Genomic DNA, 14,904 nt, shown 5'->3' with positions numbered 1-14,904 from the left:
CTGCTGCTGCTTAGTTTAACCCCTGGCTAGAAGCTAGCTCTTTAACTCGAGCAACCAGCTTTAGCACACAGAAGTGTGAACACTTTACAAATCAATCCTGTCTGTCACGGCGTCTTCTTTTAACTCTGAGACACTTTAAATATGTGAGCAGCGTTTTCTCTTTACTTCACTTTCTACCATTCCAGACTTGGAGCTTTCTCAGGTGCTGGTACGTTACTCCACTTCTGCCTTTAGCCATTCAGCTAAAATTCCCAGCCCTATGGTCACATGACCTTTTATGGAGTTTTGTCTGGAGTTTTGTGTGACCACTTTTTCTTTCCGGATCTGCCTGATCCATCCAGAAGTTCTACCTCTGGTTGGAGTCTCATGGCTTGGTGGTGTTCACTGCCATTATTTCCTGTCCAGTGTCACCCAAATGAGGATGAGGTTCTGAGCCTGGTTCCTCTCTTCCTCAGATCATCTCAGGGAGTTTTTCCTCACCACCGTCACCTCAGGCTTCTCATTAGGGATCAGTGAATCACTTATCTTTAAACTTTATCGTTTTTTTCTATACGTCTGCTTTGAGACAATATAAAAATATATATTAAAAGCGCTACACAAATGAATTGAACTGAATCTCTGTAGATGAGCTGGGTCTGGGATTTGCACTTCAAGGCTGATCAGTGTTTCGTCCTACGCAAGACTCGATAAACAAAGCCCAATGTGTTACATCCGTCTGTTATGAAGAGGTTACTCAGGACATGAAGAAAAAAAGTTGCAGAGTAGAGAGTGAGAGAGAGAGAGAGAGAGAGAGAGAGGGAGAGAGAGAGTGAGAGAGAGAGATGTGAGTTATTGTCTTGACAAACTGCTGTGTGATGGTTGGTGCTGTGCTGCTCAGCAGGTAAGAGAGAGAGAGAGTGACTGTGTGTGTGTGTGTGGTTCATCATGGGAGGCTAAAAATGGGGGAAATGAGGAAAACGGGGCAGAGGGCAGCGGATCCCTGCAGCTGAGCTGACATGGAGTATGACTGATGGCTCAGTGTGGATTCCCGGATTCCAGCTACAAATATATCATCTTCTTCTCCAAACACTCCTGATCATCATCATCATCAGCAGCAGCAGCAGCATCATGTGTGTGTGTGAGAGAGAGAGAGAGAGAGAGAGAGAGAGAAAGAGAGTGAGGGAGAGAGAGAGAGAGAGAGAGAGAGAAAGAGAGTGAGGGAGAGAGAGAGAGAATGTGTGTGTGAGTGACTATTACTGTGTTTGTGTGATAGTGTGTGTGTGTGTGTGATTGTGAGTATGTGATTGTGTGTGTGTGATTCTGTGTATGTGATTGTGTGTGTGTGTGTAATTCTTTGTATGTGATTGTGTGTGTGTGTGTGTGTAATTCTTTGTATGTGATTGTGTGTGTGTGTGTGTGTGTGTGTGATTCTGTGTATGTGATTGTGTGTGTGTGTGTAATTCTTTGTATGTGATTGTGTGTGTGTGTGTGTGTGTGTGTGATTCTGTGTATGTGATTGTGTGTGTGTGTGTAATTCTTTGTATGTGATTGTGTGTGTGTGTGTGTGTAATTCTTTGTATGTGATTGTGTGTGTGTGTGTGTGTGTGTGTGATTCTGTGTATGTGATTGTGTGTGTGTGTGTAATTCTTTGTATGTGATTGTGTGTGTGTGTGTGTGTGATTCTGTGTATGTGATTGTGTGTGTGTGATTCTGTGTATGTGATTGTGTGTGTGTGTGTGTGATTCTGTGTATGTGATTGTGTGTGTGTGTGTGTGATTCTGTGTATGTGATTGTGTGTGTGTGTGTGTGTGTGTGTGATTCTGTGTATGTGATTGTGTGTGTGTGTGTAATTCTTTGTATGTGATTGTGTGTGTGTGTGATTCTGTGTATGTGATTGTGTGTGTGTGTGTAATTCTTTGTATGTGATTGTGTGTGTGTGTGTGTGTGATTGTGATTGTGTGTATGTGATTGTGTGTGTGTGATTGTGTGTGTGTGATTGTGTGTATGTGATTGTGTGTATGTTATTGTGTGTGTGTGTGATTGTGATTGTGTGTATGTGATTGTGTGTATGTGATTGTGTGTGTGTGTGTGATTGTGAGTGATTGTGATTGTGTGTATGTGATTGTGTGTATGTGATTGTGTGATTGTGATTGTGTGTATGTGATTGTGGTTGTGTGTATGTGATCGTGTGTGATTGTGATTGTGTGTATGTGATTGTGATTGTGTGTATGTGATTGTGTGTGTGATTGTGATTGTGTGTGTGTGTGATTGTGGTTGTGTGTATGTGATTGTGTGTGATTGTGATTGTGTGTATGTGATTGTGTGATTGTGATTGTGTGTGTGATTGTGATTGTGTGTGTGATTGTGTGTGTGTGTGATTGTGATTGTGTGTATGTGATTGTGTGTGAGATTGTGTGTATGTGATTGTGTGTGTGATTGTGTGTGTGATTGTGTGTATGTGATTGTGTGTATGTGATTGTGTGTGTGATTGTGGTTGTGTGTATGTGATTGTGTGTGTGATTGTGTGTATGTGATTGTGTGTATGTGATTGTGTGTGTGATTGTGATTGTGTGTATGTGATTGTGTGTGTGATTGTGTGTGTGTGTGATTGTGAGTGTGTGTGTGATTGTGATTGTGTGTATGTGATTGTGTGTGTGTGATTGTGTGTGTGTGTGTGAGATTGTGATTGTGTGATTGTGAGTGTGTGTGTGATTGTGAGTGTGTGTGTGTGTGATTGTGTGTATGTGATTGTGTGTGTGTGTATGTGATTGTGAGTGTGTGTGTGTGTGATTGTGATTGTGTGTATGTGATTGTGTGTGTGTGATTGTGATTGTGTGTATGTGATTGTGTGTGTGATTGTGTGTGTTATTGTGTGTGTGTGTGATTGTGTGTGTGTGTGATTGTGAGTGATTGTGATTGTGTGTATGTGATTGTGTGTGACTGTGATTGTGTGTGATTGTGATTGTGTGTATGTGATTGTGTGATTGTGATTGTGTGTATGTGATTGTGTGTGATTGTGATTGTGTGTATGTGATTGTGTGTGTGATTGTGATTGTGTGTGTGTGTGATTGTGGTTGTGTGTATGTGATTGTGTGTGATTGTGATTGTGTGTATGTGATTGTGTGATTGTGATTGTGTGTGTGATTGTGATTGTGTGTGTGATTGTGTGTGTGTGTGATTGTGATTGTGTGTATGTGATTGTGTGTGAGATTGTGTGTATGTGATTGTGTGTATGTGATTGTGTGTGTGTGTGTGTGTGATTGTGTGTATGTGATTGTGTGTGTGATTGTGATTGTGTGTGTGTGATTGTGGTTGTGTGTATGTGATTGTGTGTGTGATTGTGTGTATGTGATTGTGTGTATGTGATTGTGTGTGTGTGATTGTGTGTGTGTGATTGTGTGTATGTGATTGTGTGTGTGATTGTGATTGTGTGTATGTGATTGTGTGTGTGATTGTGTGTGTGTGTGATTGTGGTTGTGTGTGTGATTGTGTGTATGTGATTGTGTGTGATTGTGATTGTGTGTGTGATTGTGATTGTGTGTATGTGATTGTGTGTGTGTGATTGTGTGTATGTGATTGTGTGTGTGTGATTGTGTGTATGTGATTGTGTGTGATTGTGTGTATGTGACTGTGTGTGTGTGTGTGTGTGATTGTGAGTGTGTGTGTGATTGTGTATGTGATTGTGTGTGTGTGTGATTGTGATTGTGTGTGTGATTGTGAGTGTGTGTGATTGTGTGTATGTGATTGTGTGTGTGATTGTGATTGTGTGTATGTGATTGTGTGTGTGATTCTGTGTGTGTGTGATTGTGTGTGTGTGTGATTGTGATTGTGTGTATGTGATTGTGTGTGTGTGATTGTGTGTATGTGATTGTGTGTGTGTGTGTGTGTGTGATTGTGTGTATGTGACTGTGTGTGTGTGTGTGTGTGTGATTGTGAGTGTGTGTGTGTGATTGTGTATGTGATTGTGTGTGTGTGTGTGATTGTGATTGTGTGTGTGATTGTGTGTGTGTGATTGTGATTGTGTGTATGTGATTGTGTGTGTGTGTGTGATTGTGTGTGTGTGTGATTGTGTGTGTGTGTGATTGTGAGTGTGTGTGTGATTGTGATTGTGTGTATGTGATTGTGTGTATGTGATTGTGTGTATGTGATTGTGTGTATGTGATTGTGTGTGTGTGATTGTGTGTGTGTGATTGTGATTGTGTGTATGTGATTGTGTGTGTGTATGTGATTGTGTGTGATTGTGATTGTGTGTGTGATTGTGTGTGTGTGATTGTGATTGTGTGTATGTGATTGTGTGTGTGTGATTGTGTGTATGTGATTGTGTGTATGTGATTGTGTGTGTGTGTGTGTGATTGTGTGTGTGTGTGATTGTGATTGTGTGATTGTGTGTGTATGTGATTGTGTGTGTGACTGTGATTGTGTGATTGTGAGTGTGTGTGTGATTGTGATTGTGTGTATGTGATTGTGTGTGTGTGATTGTGTGTGTGATTGTGTGTGTGTGTGATTGTGATTGTGTGTATGTGATTGTGTGTGTGTATGTGATTGTGTGTGATTGTGATTGTGTGTGTGATTGTGTGTATGTGATTGTGTGTGTGTGTGTGATTGTGATTGTGTGATTGTGTGTGTATGTGATTGTGATTGTGTGATTGTGATTGTGTGTATGTGATTGTGTGTGATTGTGTGTGTGTGATTGTGATTGTGTGTATGTGATTGTGTGTGTGTGATTGTGTGTATGTGATTGTGTGTATGTGATTGTGTGTGTGATTGTGTGTGTGTGTGATTGTGATTGTGTGTGTATGTGATTGTGATTGTGTGATTGTGATTGTGTGATTGTGATTGTGTGTATGTGATTGTGTGTGTGATTGTGTGTATGTGATTGTGTGTATGTGATTGTGTGTGTGTGTGATTGTGATTGTGTGTATGTGATTGTGTGTGTGATTGTGTGTGTGTGATTGTGGTTGTGTGTATGTGATTGTGTGTGATTGTGTGTATGTGATTGTGTGTATGTGATTGTGTGTATGTGATTGTGTGTGTGTGATTGTGTGTATGTGATTGTGTGTGTGTGTGTGTGTGTGTGATTGTGATTGTGTGTATGTGATTGTGTGTGTGATTGTGTGTGTGTGTGATTGTGGTTGTGTGTATGTGATTGTGTGTGTGATTGTGATTGTGTGTATGTGATTGTGTGTATGTGATTCTGTGTATGTGATTGTGTGTGTGTGTGTATGTGATTGTGTGTATGTGATTGTGTGATTGTGTGTGTGATTGTGAGTGTGATTGTGATTGTGTGTGTGATTGTGATTGTGTGTGTGTGTGATTGTGATTGTGTGTATGTGATTGTGTGTGTGGGATTGTGTGTATGTGATTGTGTGTGTGTGTGTGTGTGTGTGTGTGTGTGATTGTGATTGTGTGTGTGTGATTGTGGTTGTGTGTATGTGATTGTGTGTGTGATTGTGTGTATGTGATTGTGTGTATGTGATTGTGTGTATGTGATTGTGATTGTGTGTATGTGATTGTGTGTGTGATTGTGATTGTGTGTGTGATTGTGAGTGTGTGTGATTGTGTGTGTGATTGTGAGTGTGTGATTGTGAGTGTGTGTGTGATTGTGTGTATGTGATTGTGTGTATGTGATTGTGTGTGTGTGTGTGTGTGTGTGATTGTGTGTATGTGACTGTGTGTGTGTGTGTGTGATTGTGAGTGTGTGTGTGATTGTGAGTGTGTGATTGTGATTGTGTATGTGATTGTGTGTGTGTGTGTGTGTGTGATTGTGATTGTGTGTGTGATTGTGAGTGTGTGTGATTGTGTGTATGTGATTGTGATTGTGTGTATGTGACTGTGTGTGTGATTGTGATTGTGTGTATGTGATTGTGTGTGTGTGTGATTGTGTGTGTGTGATTGTGTGTGATTGTGTGTGTGTGATTGTGGTTGTGTGTATGTGATTGTGTGTGATTGTGTGTGATTGTGTGTATGTGATTGTGTGTGTGATTGTGTGTATGTGATTGTGTGTGTGTGTGATTGTGTGTGTGATTGTGTGTATGTGATTGTGTGTGTGATTGTGTGTGTGTGTGATTGTGATTGTGTGTATGTGATTGTGTGTGTGATTGTGATTGTGTGTATGTGATTGTGTGTATGTGATTGTGTGTATGTGATTCTGTGTATGTGATTGTGTGTGTGTGTATGTGATTGTGTGTATGTGATTGTGTGATTGTGTGTGTGTGTGTGATTGTGTGTGTGATTGTGTGTGTGTGTGTGATTGTGTGTATGTGATTGTGTGTGAGATTGTGTGTATGTGATTGTGTGTATGTGATTGTGTGTGTGTGTGTGTGATTGTGTGATTGTGTGTGTGTGTGATTGTGGTTGTGTGTATGTGATTGTGTGTGTGATTGTGTGTATGTGATTGTGTGTATGTGATTGTGTGATTGTGATTGTGTGTGTGTGATTGTGGTTGTGTGTGTGTGATTGTGTGTGTGATTGTGTGTATGTGATTGTGTGTATGTGATTGTGTGTGTGTGATTGTGTGTGTGTGATTGTGGTTGTGTGTATGTGATTGTGTGTGTGATTGTGATTGTGTGATTGTGAGTGTGTGTGTGGTTGTGTGTATGTGATTGTGTGTGTGTGATTGTGATTGTGTGTATGTGATTGTGTGTATGTGATTGTGTGTGTGATTGTGATTGTGTGTATGTGACTGTGTGTGTGTGTGTGTGTGATTGTGATTGTGTGTGTGTGATTGTGTGTGTGTGTGATTGTGGTTGTGTGTATGTGATTGTGTGTATGTGATTGTGTGTGATTGTGTGTGTGATTGTGATTGTGTGTGTGTGATTGTGTGTGTGTGATTGTGTGTATGTGATTGTGTGTGTGTGTGTGTGTGATTGTGTGTATGTGATTGTGTGTGTGTGTGTGTGTGTGTGATTGTGTGTATGTGACTGTGTGTGTGTGTGTGTGTGATTGTGAGTGTGTGTGTGATTGTGAGTGTGTGATTGTGATTGTGTATGTGATTGTGTGTGTGTGTGTGTGTGTGATTGTGATTGTGTGTGATTGTGTGTGATTGTGTGTATGTGATTGTGATTGTGTGTATGTGACTGTGTGTGTGATTGTGATTGTGTGTATGTGATTGTGTGTGTGATTGTGTGTGTGTGTGTGATTGTGTGTGTGTGTGATTGTGGTTGTGTGTGTGATTGTGATTGTGTGTGTGTGATTGTGTGTGTGTGATTGTGATTGTGTGTATGTGATTGTGTGTGTGTGATTGTGATTGTGTGTATGTGTGTGATTGTGTGTATGTGACTGTGTGTGTGTGTGATTGTGAGTGTGTGTGTGATTGTGAGTGTGTGTGTGATTGTGATTGTGTGTATGTGATTGTGTGTGTGTGTGTGTATGTGATTGTGTGTGTGATTGTGAGTGTGTGTGTGATTGTGAGTGTGTGTGTGATTGTGTGTGTGTGTGTGATTGTGTGTGTGTGTGATTGTGAGTGTGTCTGTGATTGTGAGTGTGTGTGTGATTGTGAGTGTGTGTGTGATTGTGATTGTGTGTATGTGATTGTGTGTGTGATTGTGTGTATGTGATTGTGTGTGTGTGATTGTGTGTGTGTGATTGTGTGTGTGTGTGATTGTGATTGTGTGTATGTGATTGTGTGTGTGTATGTGATTGTGTGTGATTGTGATTGTGTGTGTGATTGTGATTGTGTGTATGTGATTGTGTGTATGTGATTGTGTGTATGTGATTGTGTGTGTGTGTGTGTGTGATTGTGTGTGTGTGTGATTGTGATTGTGTGATTGTGTGTGTGTGTGTGTGATTGTGATTGTGTGTGTGTGATTGTGGTTGTGTGTATGTGATTGTGTGTATGTGATTGTGTGTATGTGATTGTGTGTATGTGATTGTGTGTGTGTGATTGTGTGTATGTGATTGTGTGTGTGATTGTGATTGTGTGTGTGATTGTGTGTGTGTGTGATTGTGAGTGTGTGTGTGATTGTGATTGTGTGTATGTGATTGTGTGTGTGTGATTGTGTGTGTGTGTGTGAGATTGTGATTGTGTGATTGTGAGTGTGTGTGTGATTGTGAGTGTGTGTGTGTGTGATTGTGTGTATGTGATTGTGTGTGTGTGTATGTGATTGTGAGTGTGTGTGTGTGTGATTGTGATTGTGTGTATGTGATTGTGTGTGTGTGATTGTGATTGTGTGTATGTGATTGTGTGTGTGATTGTGTGTGTTATTGTGTGTGTGTGTGTGATTGTGTGTGTGTGTGATTGTGAGTGATTGTGATTGTGTGTATGTGATTGTGTGTGACTGTGATTGTGTGTGATTGTGATTGTGTGTATGTGATTGTGTGATTGTGATTGTGTGTATGTGATTGTGTGTGATTGTGATTGTGTGTATGTGATTGTGTGTGTGATTGTGATTGTGTGTGTGTGTGATTGTGATTGTGTGTATGTGATTGTGTGTATGTGATTGTGTGTATGTGATTGTGTGTGTGATTGTGTGTGTGTGTGATTGTGTGTGTGATTGTGTGATTGTGTGTATGTGATTGTGTGTGTGATTGTGTGTGATTGTGATTGTGTGTATGTGATTGTGTGTGTGATTGTGATTGTGTGTATGTGATTGTGTGTGATTGTGATTGTGTGTGTGTGATTGTGATTGTGTGTATGTGATTGTGTGTGTGATTGTGTGTATGTGATTGTGTGTATGTGATTGTGTGTGTGATTGTGTGTGTGTGATTGTGTGTGTGATTGTGTGTGATTGTGATTGTGTGTATGTGATTGTGTGTGTGATTGTGATTGTGTGTATGTGATTGTGGTTGTGTGTGTGATTGTGTGTATGTGATTGTGTGTGATTGTGATTGTGTGTGTGATTGTGATTGTGTGTATGTGATTGTGTGTGTGTGATTGTGTGTATGTGATTGTGTGTGTGTGATTGTGTGTATGTGATTGTGTGTGATTGTGTGTATGTGACTGTGTGTGTGTGTGTGTGATTGTGAGTGTGTGTGTGATTGTGTATGTGATTGTGTGTGTGTGTGATTGTGATTGTGTGTGTGATTGTGAGTGTGTGTGATTGTGTGTATGTGATTGTGTGTGTGATTGTGATTGTGTGTATGTGATTGTGTGTGTGATTCTGTGTGTGTGTGATTGTGTGTGTGTGTGATTGTGATTGTGTGTATGTGATTGTGTGTGTGTGATTGTGTGTGATTGTGTGTATGTGACTGTGTGTGTGTGTGTGTGATTGTGAGTGTGTGTGTGATTGTGAGTGTGTGTGTGATTGTGTATGTGATTGTGTGATTGTGATTGTGTGTGTGATTGTGAGTGTGTGTGTGATTGTGATTGTGTGTATGTGATTGTGTGTGTGTGTGATTGTGTGTGTGTGTGATTGTGAGTGTGTCTGTGATTGTGAGTGTGTGTGTGATTGTGATTGTGTGTATGTGATTGTGTGTATGTGATTGTGTGTATGTGATTGTGTGTGTGTGATTGTGTGTGTGTGATTGTGTGTGTGTGTGATTGTGATTGTGTGTATGTGATTGTGTGTGATTGTGATTGTGTGTGATTGTGATTGTGTGTGTGATTGTGTGTGTGTGATTGTGATTGTGTGTATGTGATTGTGTGTGTGTGATTGTGTGTATGTGATTGTGTGTATGTGATTGTGTGTGTGTGTGTGTGATTGTGTGTGTGTGTGATTGTGATTGTGTGATTGTGTGTATATGTGATTGTGTGTGTGATTGTGATTGTGTGATTGTGATTGTGTGTGTGATTGTGATTGTGTGTATGTGATTGTGTGTGTGATTGTGTGTGTGTGTGATTGTGATTGTGTGTATGTGATTGTGTGTGTGTATGTGATTGTGTGTGATTGTGATTGTGTGTGTGATTGTGTGTGTGTGATTGTGTGTATGTGATTGTGTGTGTGTGTGTGATTGTGATTGTGTGTGTATGTGATTGTGATTGTGTGATTGTGATTGTGTGTATGTGATTGTGTGTGTGTGTATGTGATTGTGTGTGATTGTGATTGTGTGTGTGATTGTGTGTGTGTGTGTGTGATTGTGATTGTGTGTATGTGATTGTGTGTGTGTGATTGTGTGTATGTGATTGTGTGTATGTGATTGTGTGTGTGATTGTGTGTGTGTGTGATTGTGATTGTGTGTGTATGTGATTGTGATTGTGTGATTGTGATTGTGTGATTGTGATTGTGTGTATGTGATTGTGTGTGTGATTGTGTGTATGTGATTGTGTGTATGTGATTGTGTGTGTGTGTGATTGTGTGTGTGATTGTGATTGTGTGTATGTGATTGTGTGTGTGATTGTGTGTGTGTGATTGTGGTTGTGTGTATGTGATTGTGTGTGATTGTGTGATTGTGATTGTGTGTGTGATTGTGAGTGTGTGTGTGATTGTGATTGTGTGTATGTGATTGTGTGTGTGTGTGATTGTGTGTGTGTGTGATTGTGAGTGTGTCTGTGATTGTGAGTGTGTGTGTGATTGTGATTGTGTGTATGTGATTGTGTGTATGTGATTGTGTGTATGTGATTGTGTGTGTGTGATTGTGTGTGTGTGATTGTGTGTGTGTGTGATTGTGATTGTGTGTATGTGATTGTGTGTGATTGTGATTGTGTGTGATTGTGATTGTGTGTGTGATTGTGTGTGTGTGATTGTGATTGTGTGTATGTGATTGTGTGTGTGTGATTGTGTGTATGTGATTGTGTGTATGTGATTGTGTGTGTGTGTGTGTGATTGTGTGTGTGTGTGATTGTGATTGTGTGATTGTGTGTATATGTGATTGTGTGTGTGATTGTGATTGTGTGATTGTGATTGTGTGTGTGATTGTGATTGTGTGTATGTGATTGTGTGTGATTGTGTGTGTGTGTGATTGTGATTGTGTGTATGTGATTGTGTGTGTGTATGTGATTGTGTGTGATTGTGATTGTGTGTGTGATTGTGTGTGTGTGATTGTGTGTATGTGATTGTGTGTGTGTGTGTGATTGTGATTGTGTGTGTATGTGATTGTGATTGTGTGATTGTGATTGTGTGTATGTGATTGTGTGTGTGTGTATGTGATTGTGTGTGATTGTGATTGTGTGTGTGATTGTGTGTGTGTGTGTGTGATTGTGATTGTGTGTATGTGATTGTGTGTGTGTGATTGTGTGTATGTGATTGTGTGTATGTGATTGTGTGTGTGATTGTGTGTGTGTGTGATTGTGATTGTGTGTGTATGTGATTGTGATTGTGTGATTGTGATTGTGTGATTGTGATTGTGTGTATGTGATTGTGTGTGTGATTGTGTGTATGTGATTGTGTGTATGTGATTGTGTGTGTGTGTGATTGTGTGTGTGATTGTGATTGTGTGTATGTGATTGTGTGTGTGATTGTGTGTGTGTGATTGTGGTTGTGTGTATGTGATTGTGTGTGATTGTGTGTATGTGATTGTGTGTATGTGATTGTGTGTGTGATTGTGTGTATGTGATTGTGTGTATGTGATTGTGTGTGTGTGTGATTGTGTGTGTGATTGTGAGTATGTGATTGTGTGTGTGATTGTGTGTGTGTGTGATTGTGGTTGTGTGTATGTGATTGTGTGTATGTGATTGTGTGTATGTGATTGTGTGTGTGTGTATGTGATTGTGTGTATGTGATTGTGTGATTGTGATTGTGTGTGTGATTGTGATTGTGTGTGTGATTGTGTGTGTGTGTGATTGTGAGTGTGTGTGTGATTGTGATTGTGTGTATGTGATTGTGTGTGTGTGATTGTGTGTGTGTGTGTGAGATTGTGATTGTGTGATTGTGAGTGTGTGTGTGATTGTGAGTGTGTGTGTGTGTGATTGTGTGTATGTGATTGTGTGTGTGTGTATGTGATTGTGAGTGTGTGTGTGTGTGATTGTGATTGTGTGTATGTGATTGTGTGTGTGTGATTGTGATTGTGTGTATGTGATTGTGTGTGTGATTGTGTGTGTTATTGTGTGTGTGTGTGATTGTGTGATTGTGTGTGTGTGTGATTGTGAGTGATTGTGATTGTGTGTATGTGATTGTGTGTGACTGTGATTGTGTGTGATTGTGATTGTGTGTATGTGATTGTGTGATTGTGATTGTGTGTATGTGATTGTGTGTGATTGTGATTGTGTGTATGTGATTGTGTGATTGTGATTGTGTGTGTGATTGTGATTGTGTGTGTGATTGTGTGTGTGTGTGATTGTGATTGTGTGTATGTGATTGTGTGTGAGATTGTGTGTATGTGATTGTGTGTATGTGATTGTGTGTGTGTGTGTGTGATTGTGTGTATGTGATTGTGTGTGTGATTGTGATTGTGTGTGTGTGATTGTGGTTGTGTGTGTGATTGTGTGTATGTGATTGTGTGTATGTGATTGTGTGTATGTGATTGTGTGTGTGTGATTGTGTGTATGTGATTGTGTGTGTGATTGTGATTGTGTGTATGTGATTGTGTGTGTGATTGTGTGTGTGTGTGATTGTGGTTGTGTGTGTGATTGTGTGTATGTGATTGTGTGTGTGATTGTGATTGTGTGTATGTGATTGTGTGTGTGTGATTGTGTGTATGTGATTGTGTGTGTGTGATTGTGTGTATGTGATTGTGTGTGATTGTGTGTATGTGACTGTGTGTGTGTGTGTGTGTGATTGTGTGTGTGTGTGATTGTGATTGTGTGTGATTGTGAGTGTGTGTGATTGTGTGTATGTGATTGTGTGTGTGATTGTGATTGTGTGTATGTGATTGTGTGTGTGATTCTGTGTGTGTGTGATTGTGTGTGTGTGTGATTGTGATTGTGTGTATGTGATTGTGTGTGTGTGATTGTGTGTATGTGATTGTGTGTGTGTGTGTGTGTGTGATTGTGTGATTGTGAGTGTGTGTGTGATTGTGAGTGTGTGTGTGTGTGATTGTGTGTATGTGATTGTGTGTGTGTGTATGTGATTGTGAGTGTGTGTGTGTGTGATTGTGATTGTGTGTATGTGATTGTGTGTGTGTGATTGTGTGTATGTGATTGTGTGTATGTTATTGTGTGTGTGTGTGATTGTGATTGTGTGTATGTGATTGTGTGTATGTGATTGTGTGTGTGTGTGTGATTGTGAGTGATTGTGATTGTGTGTATGTGATTGTGTGTATGTGATTGTGTGATTGTGATTGTGTGTATGTGATTGTGGTTGTGTGTATGTGATCGTGTGTGATTGTGATTGTGTGTATGTGATTGTGATTGTGTGTATGTGATTGTGTGTGTGATTGTGATTGTGTGTGTGTGTGATTGTGGTTGTGTGTATGTGATTGTGTGTGATTGTGATTGTGTGTATGTGATTGTGTGATTGTGATTGTGTGTGTGATTGTGATTGTGTGTGTGATTGTGTGTGTGTGTGATTGTGATTGTGTGTATGTGATTGTGTGTGAGATTGTGTGTATGTGATTGTGTGTGTGATTGTGATTGTGTGTGTGTGATTGTGGTTGTGTGTATGTGATTGTGTGTGTGATTGTGTGTATGTGATTGTGTGTATGTGATTGTGTGTGTGTGATTGTGTGTATGTGATTGTGTGTGTGATTGTGATTGTGTGTATGTGATTGTGTGTGTGATTGTGTGTGTGTGTGATTGTGAGTGTGTGTGTGATTGTGATTGTGTGTATGTGATTGTGTGTGTGTGATTGTGTGTGTGTGTGTGTGATTGTGATTGTGTGATTGTGAGTGTGTGTGTGATTGTGAGTGTGTGTGTGTGTGATTGTGTGTATGTGATTGTGTGTGTGTGTATGTGATTGTGAGTGTGTGTGTGTGTGATTGTGATTGTGTGTATGTGATTGTGTGTGTGTGATTGTGATTGTGTGTATGTGATTGTGTGTGTGATTGTGTGTGTTATTGTGTGTGTGTGTGATTGTGTGATTGTGTGTGTGTGTGATTGTGAGTGATTGTGATTGTGTGTATGTGATTGTGTGTGACTGTGATTGTGTGTGATTGTGATTGTGTGTATGTGATTGTGTGATTGTGATTGTGTGTATGTGATTGTGTGTGATTGTGATTGTGTGTATGTGATTGTGTGTGTGATTGTGATTGTGTGTGTGTGTGATTGTGGTTGTGTGTATGTGATTGTGTGTGATTGTGATTGTGTGTATGTGATTGTGTGATTGTGATTGTGTGTGTGATTGTGATTGTGTGTGTGATTGTGTGTGTGTGTGTGATTGTGATTGTGTGTATGTGATTGTGTGTGAGATTGTGTGTATGTGATTGTGTGTATGTGATTGTGTGTGTGTGTGTGTGTGATTGTGTGTATGTGATTGTGTGTGTGATTGTGATTGTGTGTGTGTGATTGTGGTTGTGTGTATGTGATTGTGTGTGTGATTGTGTGTATGTGATTGTGTGTATGTGATTGTGTGTATGTGATTGTGTGTGTGTGATTGTGTGTATGTGATTGTGTGTGTGATTGTGATTGTGTGTATGTGATTGTGTGTGTGATTGTGTGTGTGTGTATGTGATTGTGTGTATGTGATTGTGTGTGATTGTGATTGTGTGTGTGATTGTGATTGTGTGTATGTGATTGTGTGTGTGTGATTGTGTGTATGTGATTGTGTGTGTGTGATTGTGTGTATGTGATTGTGTGTGATTGTGTGTATGTGACTGTGTGTGTGTGTGTGTGTGATTGTGAGTGTGTGTGTGATTGTGTGTGTGATTGTGAGTGTGTGTGTGATTGTGATTGTGTGTATGTGATTGTGAGTGTGTGTGTGATTGTGATTGTGTGTGTGATTGTGTGTGTGTGTGTGATTGTGATTGTGTGTATGTGATTGTGAGTGTGATTGTGTGTATGTGATTGTGTGTGTGATTGTGTGTGTGTGTGATTGTGTGTGTGTGTGATTGTGATTGTGTGTGTGATTGTGTGTGTGTGATTGTGTGTATGTGATTGTGTGTGTGTGTGTGTGTGTGATTGTGTGTATGTGACTGTGTGTGTGTGTGTGTGATTGTGAGTGTGTGTGTGATTGTGAG

The 14,904-nt window shown here is 40.1% G+C and overlaps 1 protein-coding gene across 2 annotated transcripts in view; it reads right to left on the bottom strand.

The window, feature by feature from the left end:
- Nucleotides 1-14,904, bottom strand: part of odad2 (outer dynein arm docking complex subunit 2) — an 88,337-nt gene that overhangs the window by 66,010 nt on the left and 7,423 nt on the right. The gene's annotated exons all lie outside the window — the stretch shown is intronic.

Source organism: Hemibagrus wyckioides, linkage group LG13 (assembly GCF_019097595.1).
Source record: "Hemibagrus wyckioides isolate EC202008001 linkage group LG13, SWU_Hwy_1.0, whole genome shotgun sequence".
NCBI lineage: Eukaryota > Metazoa > Chordata > Actinopteri > Siluriformes > Bagridae > Hemibagrus > Hemibagrus wyckioides.
The sequence above is the reverse complement of the archived record's forward strand: the minus strand, read 5'-3'. Positions and strand labels throughout refer to the sequence as shown.